This window comes from Maylandia zebra, linkage group LG14, assembly GCF_041146795.1.
Source record: "Maylandia zebra isolate NMK-2024a linkage group LG14, Mzebra_GT3a, whole genome shotgun sequence".
NCBI classification, from domain to species: Eukaryota; Metazoa; Chordata; class Actinopteri; order Cichliformes; family Cichlidae; genus Maylandia; species Maylandia zebra.
Genome location: NC_135180.1, coordinates 38,346,894 through 38,354,768, shown reverse-complemented (window position 1 = coordinate 38,354,768; position 7,875 = coordinate 38,346,894). Strand labels below are relative to the sequence as shown.

General features: G+C 43.9%; 1 protein-coding gene across 1 annotated transcript in view; it reads left to right on the top strand.

Annotated features, from left to right (window-relative positions):
- Positions 1-2,443: 2,443 nt before the first annotated feature.
- The window catches only part of si:ch211-137a8.4 (uncharacterized), a 38,230-nt gene continuing 32,798 nt past the window's right edge, over positions 2,444-7,875 (top strand). The window contains exon 1 of the mRNA XM_004565037.6: positions 2,444-2,614. The gene's annotated coding sequence lies outside the window, so the exon portion shown is untranslated. The remainder of the gene's footprint in view (positions 2,615-7,875) is intronic.

Genomic DNA, 7,875 nt, shown 5'->3' with positions numbered 1-7,875 from the left:
GAGCAGAGGTAAAGGAGGAGCAGGAGAAAAGGAGGCTGCTGGCTGTCATGTCAAATCATCATCAGCATCAGACTGCAGAGTCAACGGCACGCTGAGTGACACATCCCTTTTCTGCTCGCTCACTCTCTCGTCTTCTTCGTGTCTCTTTTAAGATCCTTTAAGGGGTCGGCGTTGGACCGCGCTGTGTCTGCACGCGACAATTAACCCAGTCCCAGATGCTTTAGGCTTCAGAATAAAACAGCTACATTTCTTCTTTGCTCTTTAATGATCTGCAAACGAATGCACTGCAGTGTTGGGCAGTGGAGCAGACGTTTGTTTTTAAACTGGACTTATTTTTCTCATTTCCAGCTCCTCATTTCAGAGTAGCTTTGCATGATCTTCTGTGGAAAGCAACCCATGTGAAATCTTTTTAGAATGAGCATGAGCGTTTCTGGTGGGTCAATAGAAACTCTAAAAATTCATGCAGGGAAATTAAAAATCTTAATTGACACACAGCAGGGTCACTGAGTTGGGATAAATGGGATCAGTTGTAGTCAGTTCCAGCTCTATATTTTCATGCTCCTGCTAATAGATTTGCTTTGCATGATTCACAGTTCAAAATGATCCTTATTTGAATATACTGGGCCTTGGTGCAGCCCCTCAGTTTATCAGCTGTCTGAAATAAACCGTTTTAGCCCCTCCCACTTTAAGCCAACAGCTTTTTTAATTGGCTGTCCCGCATAAACAACAAGTTTAAACAACAGGTGGGTGGAGCTTTGTGAGATGATCAGATTATGGATGGTCTCACTTTGTGATATCATCCAGAGCTAAGAGCAAAAAAACAAATAAACATAAATCTGTGTTTAGAGCAATGTCCAACAATATTCAGTTATATCTGTTAAGATCCAATGAATGCAGCTTATTGAACAGTTGGCATGGAGTGAATGTTTAGCAGAGACTGTGATTTGGTTTGGTCTGTGCAGAAATTCAGAGTTGTGTTATCAGTTAAGTCTGTGAAGCAGCTTTCTTATGACTCTCCTACATAAAATAAAGCTGGTGTGTCACACTACTGCAGTAGTTACAAGGAGTAAAGTGCAGTTGCTGTTTATTGCTCTACAAACACACTTGAAATGCTGTAAAACCAACCGTATCATCCGTTGCTGCTGGACACTCCCCCAAAATGTCACATCAGGACAGCTTCTTCAGAAGCAGAGCGCAGTTAAAGGATGAAGATTATTAGACTGTGGTTGTGCCAAGTCTGTTCAGGTACATTAAAAACTAGAAATTTCGTGCCCAGAAACAGAAATGTGAATCTTTTGTCCTGTCTTGCTCCCCTAAACCCCAACTGCTGAGGATTCTTCCTGGTAAAGGGGAGTTTTTCCTTCCCACTGTCGCCAAGTTTTTGCTCATGGGGGTCATTTTTCAGTTTTCTACCTTTACTGCTGTTTACTGTAGATGCGATTAACCGCTATCTAAATAAAACTGAACTGCCTTGGATTAGTAAATTAACACTTGTGAATATTTTACAAACTGCTGTGAGACTGTTATTATCATAGTACAGCCAAATATTTTTGACACTGCCCCCTTATGACAGCAGATCCTCTCTGCAGTCCGTAGCTTCCAGCGAGCTACCAATGAGCTGCCTCCACTGAGCTATCATTTCCCCTTAAAGTGGACCTCAGAGCAACTGCAGTTCTGCAGGTTTCCAGTTGTGCTGAAAGAAAAACTGCAGCCATAATGTACACACAGTGAAGATGCAGTGTGGACACAAAAGGAGGAAATCCAGAGAAGATCTGAGCTTTTTGTGCATATTTCAAATTTAGGAGGAAGGGGCCACCTCGCCCTGCACCCTTCTCTCTTTTTCTTCTTTTCTTGCATTGATGCTTTGCCCCCATTGTTCTCCGGCCTACACACACACACACACACACACACACACACACACACACACACACACACACACACACACACACACACACACACACACACAGATGGAAAACAATGCGTGAAGCGTGAATGGAGCAGCCACCACAGGGAGAGTTGTAAGCTGCTGGCGCACAGAGGAGCGCCGCTGACTATCTCACTCCATCTGCTCCCTTTGTCTCTCACTCATCTCTCTCTCTTTTAATTCAAAGTTTGCACGCGCATCCCTCGCACGAGGGATGGAGAGAAAAATCATTTTCACATTTTCTCAGAAACATTTTTTTTGGGCAGTCTAAGGAGGTGGAGTCGGGTGAAGTGATGGTGGTGAGGGTGGAGATGATGGGGCTCCTGGACAAGGGGCGCAGAAGGGGTGGTTGCTAGGGGCAACCAAATAACGTTGAGAGGTGAACGGTGCGTGTGTGTGTGTGTGTGTGTGTGTGTGAGAGAGAGAGAGAGAGAGAGAGAGAGAAGAACCTGCCAACGTCCCGCTGCTCAACCCCTCGCGCCAATTTCATCTCACACAATTGGCTGAGCGAGAGAGAGAGAGAGCGACGACGCAGGCAGACGCGCGAGCGAGCAACAGAGAGAGAGAGAGAGAGAGAGAGAGGATGGCTGGTAGGATTTAGCCCCGGCAGCGTCTTTTCCCGTCCAACACAACAAGCGTATTACCTTTCTGTCCACGCGCCTGGAAACGGATTTACGCACACGAAAGGAGGTTTGTTTGCCTCTTTTATTTCTGCATTTCTCCACTCTGACCATCACTCTGCCGAGTGGCACATCTCTGGCGTCTTATTCATGTTTTCCTGCTCACCTCTTAATGAGCGGAGGCTTTTATTTCGGCTGCAGTTGGAGGCTACAGGTCGCAGGAGTGTGTTTAATGGCGATTAGCCGGCGGGTAATTAGCCTTTAACGGTCATATTAACCTGGTAGTAGTAGTGGTGGAGGAGGTGGTGGTGGCGTGCGGGGCAGTGAGGGTGTGCTGATCTGGGGTCCTCGTGCGAGGGCTTGTTTTTGTCGGCGGTGACGGTTGCGGAGGGGGACAATGAGCGGGGGCTGTTGTTTGGCGACGTCGCGCGCGCTAGTGCCCAAAAAGCCTTTGATCCAATTGCGTCTGTTTGCAAAGAGACACGTTTATATATATTTATTTCCATAGATTTTTTTTTTCTTTAATTGAGTTGGGGGGGGGGGGGGGGGGGGGGTGGAACACAGGATGGTTGCCGTGTTTTTGTGACGTTATGGAGCCTCACAGGAGCTGTGTGTGATAGGTGATGATACTCGCGCGGGGCTTGCGGTTGATACTTTGATGTCACACGGAGCTGTTAATGTCTCTCCGTGCTTCCACGCGGCTCCAAGGGGCGTTTGTTGCTCTCCGGGACGGACGGTTAGGTCGGTCCCTGTGGCTCTGACATGTGTATCTGTCATCACCTACTTGCGCGCGCGCGCGCCTGTGTGTGTTTCTGTTTTGAGCGCGTGCAGTCTGGAGACTATCCTACCACAAAAATAAAATCAGTGAATTAGAACAAATAATAATAATTTAAAAAACAACCCGTCGAGGCGCGTGAGGTTGTTTACGCGCCCGGGCAGCAGCGAGCGCAATAAACACAGAATCTCAGTCTGAATGCGCGCGCAGGAAGAAAAGAGACTGGAAAGGGGGCGGGGAGGGGAGAGGGCGCGTGAGGGTCTTTAAGCCATTTTCGATGAAGTGCGTGTTTAAAAAAAAAAAATGGTGCGCACATGGCGACAGACAGAATCACATCACAATCAGAGCCCAGCGTGCACGTGAGAAACGTAAACGAGGTCAGCGCGAGGAAAGCGGGAAAACTCGTGTATGTAGTGTCACTATCGGCTGTTTCCCGTCCTGTTGGCCCTGATGTGTCGAGGCTGGGGGTTAAAAGTGAGAAGTATGCCACTCTTTTCTTCTTCCAACAATAGACAACGACGTGCTTGTTGGGAATCTGGCGCTTCACTTGTTTTGCTCAGTGATGGATTCTCTGCGAGCCCCCCTCTCTCTGTTGTTGTTGATCGTAAAGCCATGAACCCCTCACTCATTTGCTGCTTATCTTGATTATGATTAAACTACCAGGTGGTGATTAATCGATCATTTAGCGGTTGTTTTGGGGGCCCATGTGCCGTCCATTGTTCCCTGTATAAAGCTTTTCATAAAGACACATTGAACTGTGTCGAGTTGGAGCTGAATGCGAATGTTTGCGCTGATATTTTTCTGTCCTTCCTGCATCGATGTGAAGTGTGTCTGCAGCAGGTGTAGTAAACACTGAAGTCTGCTGACCTTCTGCATCATCATGTTTTTATCGCTTTGTTCATATTTCTGCAGTGTTTCAGCTCTGATTTGGATTTTTTTACTACATAACTTACAGAATTATCCTTTAAAACTGCAACATGGTGGTAGGATTTTAAGCGTTTTCCCCTCCTTTGGTGTGTTTGGGAGGAAAGACGAAGGGGCACACGATTTAAAAACATGTCGCCATATTAGAAGCTTTTTTTGCCCCCCAAAATGGAGGGGGGAGGAGGCTCAGAGAGGAGCTCATTAGCAATGCAAATTAGTTTTTTCCCCCTCTTCATCGGGGGCTCGGGCACCTGCTGTCTCGAGCATGCGCGCGGCTGGCTGGCTGGCTGGCTTCCTCCCCTCGTCGTCCTCCTCGGGCCTCGTGTGCGCGCCTCCCTCCCTCCTTCCCTCTGCCTCCTTCTCATTAGACTTATGTTCCATTTTCCACTGCGCGCACACGCTGCAGGAGCTTTGACGGATAAAGAATAAATAAATAAAATAAGAAGGAGGAGGAGAGCTCGTGCACTCCTCTCTCTCTCATGCAGCTTCTAGCAGAACATGGTGGAAATAAACGGAGGAAAAGAGGGGAAATAAAAATGTGGGAGGACGGTTAGGGTTCAAGTTAAACTAGAAAGGGAAGAAGGACACAGAGCTAGGAGAAAGGAAAAAAGGAAGGAAAAGTGAAGAATGAGAGGTCACCTTATTTTAACTCAAATTTCACATTCACACAGGATAAAATATAGATAGTTGTGGTCTAACGCACATGTAGGGTTGTTTTATCTGCTTGGAAAGTCTGACGTCATACATTTACAGGTCCAAACGCTCCTTCAGGTTCTAAAATCAAACCAACCCTGAGACAGCACTCCAAATCCTTTCAGCTCCCTCTGACTGAAAGATGCTAAAAAAGAAGAAATTAAAGCATACAGCTGTGCTACAACAGTATTTTTATGTGATATAACACTGTTGCCTATTGTTACACCCATTTTTATGTATTTTGGGGTGCCATCAGGTGGTCTGGTGCACTGCTCCTTGCTAAATGGCGCTAGGAGAGCCAAGCGTCTCCTCGTTCAGACGGCTCATGTCTGAAATGACTGATTTGTCACAGCAGCAGATTAAATTTAGAGTTTGGTGTTTAGACTCCGGGCTTGCTGTTTTTTAATGATGGATGTAAACATTGGTGCATGATGAGTAAACGTCTGCCTGGAGGCTACAGGTGGATGCTGGGGTGGTGGAGGGGTTGAAACAAGTCAGAGGAAACTTTCAGTGTGAGTGTTTTTGGAGTTGTGATCAAAGTGAAGTGTGTTGTGACACAGGGCAGTATTTTTTATGTATTTTGTACTAAATTTAGCTTCCATAAGTTTATTAAGTACATTCAGTTTTAGTTTAGTTTTTAATAGATTATTAGAATATATATTGGTATTTATCAGGGAAAAAAATGTAGTAGTTACTTTAGTCTGAATATTAGTCATAAACTGAATTCTCACATAGTTTCTCCTGTTTCTGTTATATTTTTCTTTATATTTCTTATTTAATTTAAATGATACTCTTCTTATGACACATTGTTTAGTTTTATTTTGTTCACCTTTAGTTTAGTTTCAGTTAAATAGATTAATCTTCCTCACACAAATGCGTCAGTATATCCGTCCAACATCTATAGATTTATTGATTTTAGCGCCTGATATTTACCTGATGTTGCCTGGATTTTGTGGCTTTATAATATTTTCACATTACATAAAGAAAGAAGTAGAAGTGGAAAAACTAGAAAACCAAAATAAACATTAAAAATAATCAGAACTCAACAGTCAAAGTCAAAATATCAGCATCCAACCCAAACTCACAGTGTTTACATTTTACAAACAGGTTTAGTTTGCTTTTGCCGATGGGAGGAAACTGTTGTACATACCAGTATGAATAAATCTGCAGAATATTTGTATGTTTGCTGATATGGTTAAAGAATAAAACTGATGTCAGAATCTGACATTTATCACATAAATTTTTCATGAGATAAATGTTTAAAGATCTGAAAAAGCTAAAAGGCTGCAGTTTTTACATAACGATCAAAGGGAGGAAAAATGTCGCCATTAGCTTTGGTTGTTTTAAACATCGATGCTGGGGCAGAATTCATAGTAAACACTGATTCATTGACGCACAGAAGATGGAAATCTGGACTAGAGCCCCGTGTTTTGATCGGTATTGGCCTTGTCCACTGACATCGGCACAGAATAAAACGGCATTTACTGAAGTCAGAGCCGATGTCAGTTGCGTTACATCAGTTTTTCACCAAATTAATGGCATTTAGTAAATATTTATGATTAAGATTTCTCTGTTTGTCTGCAGGAAAGGGGGATAAATAATAATCACTAATAGAGAGAGAGAGATGTCAGCTATTGGTCCAGTTGTGATGTCACACCCAGTTCTGATTTTTCTTACAAAAATCTGTGTATAACATGTCGAACGTTTAGTTTGACCTTTGACCCTAGGCTGCTCATCGTTGCACAGTCAGTATAACGTTTAAAAACATATTTCAAGTTTTGACTCAGTACCAAGACGATATGGTCACCTTCAGCACACACGCAGTCCCAGCTTGTGTCAGAAAGAAGACTAATTAGCTGATAAGCAAAGGTTAATGGGCTGAATGATGAATGGGAGATAAATGAACGAACGCAGGAGACGAGAAGACGGGACGACGAAGATGAACGATAGACAAAAATGACAAATTATTGTTGGGGTTAAAATGGCGAAAGTAAGAAGAGAAATGGGCAGGAAGCAATGACGAGGAGCAAAAGGATGGATGATGGCTTATACGTGGAGGAACATGCATAAAGGAAAGGAGAGAGCGATGCAGAGGATGGCACGGCAAATTAAAGAGACAGAAAAAGAAGAAAAGGGTAAGAATGAGGAGAAGAAATGAGGTTAAGAAGGAGAAAGAAGGCACAAAAGGAAACAGGAAGATGTTAACAATGAAAGATGGAGCAGAAGGATATTAGGAGCCAAAGAGACAGTGAGGAAAGGAGTGAAGAAATAAGAGAAGGGTAATAAATGGAAGGAAGGGAGGAATGAGAAGTGGTGAAGGAGGTCTCATTTAGAGGAAGATTAAAGGAGACAAAATAGTTGAGGGTGATAATGATCAATCAGTGAGTGAAATATAAATGACAGAAGTTTTGTGGGAACCCAGGACGCTGTGTTCAGCATCACGTATCGCAGCTAACCGCGAACAATCAGCGAGGAAAATGCATCTATAGATGCCGAACGCGGCGAGCGCAGAGGAGGGGATTGTTTCCTCTGGTCACGCGTGGATCATGTGGTTGTTTTAAATTCAGTGAAATGCACAACATGTGCAAAGTCTTCGCTTTACTGTCATGCAAGACTACGATGGATCCACGAGTTTCTCCGTATACGCTCATCTTTACCATTAAAAGGTCACCTGTTTAGCATCGATGGGAAATCATTGGGATACGGCTAAACCCTGATTTCTGATTAGCTTAGTCATGCTCATTTTTTAAACTTCTCACCTTACAGCGTATTCTTTTTCAGTATGTTTGATTTATGTAATGCTCTGCATGTCTGCAGCGATGTATCTGCAGCATCGCTCTGGTAGGTCAGGAACAGAGTTTAGGATGTGAAGTGTCTGACCAGCGCTGCGTTTCTGGGTCGGATGCTGATTGATTGATATATTAGCTTATGCATTGCTC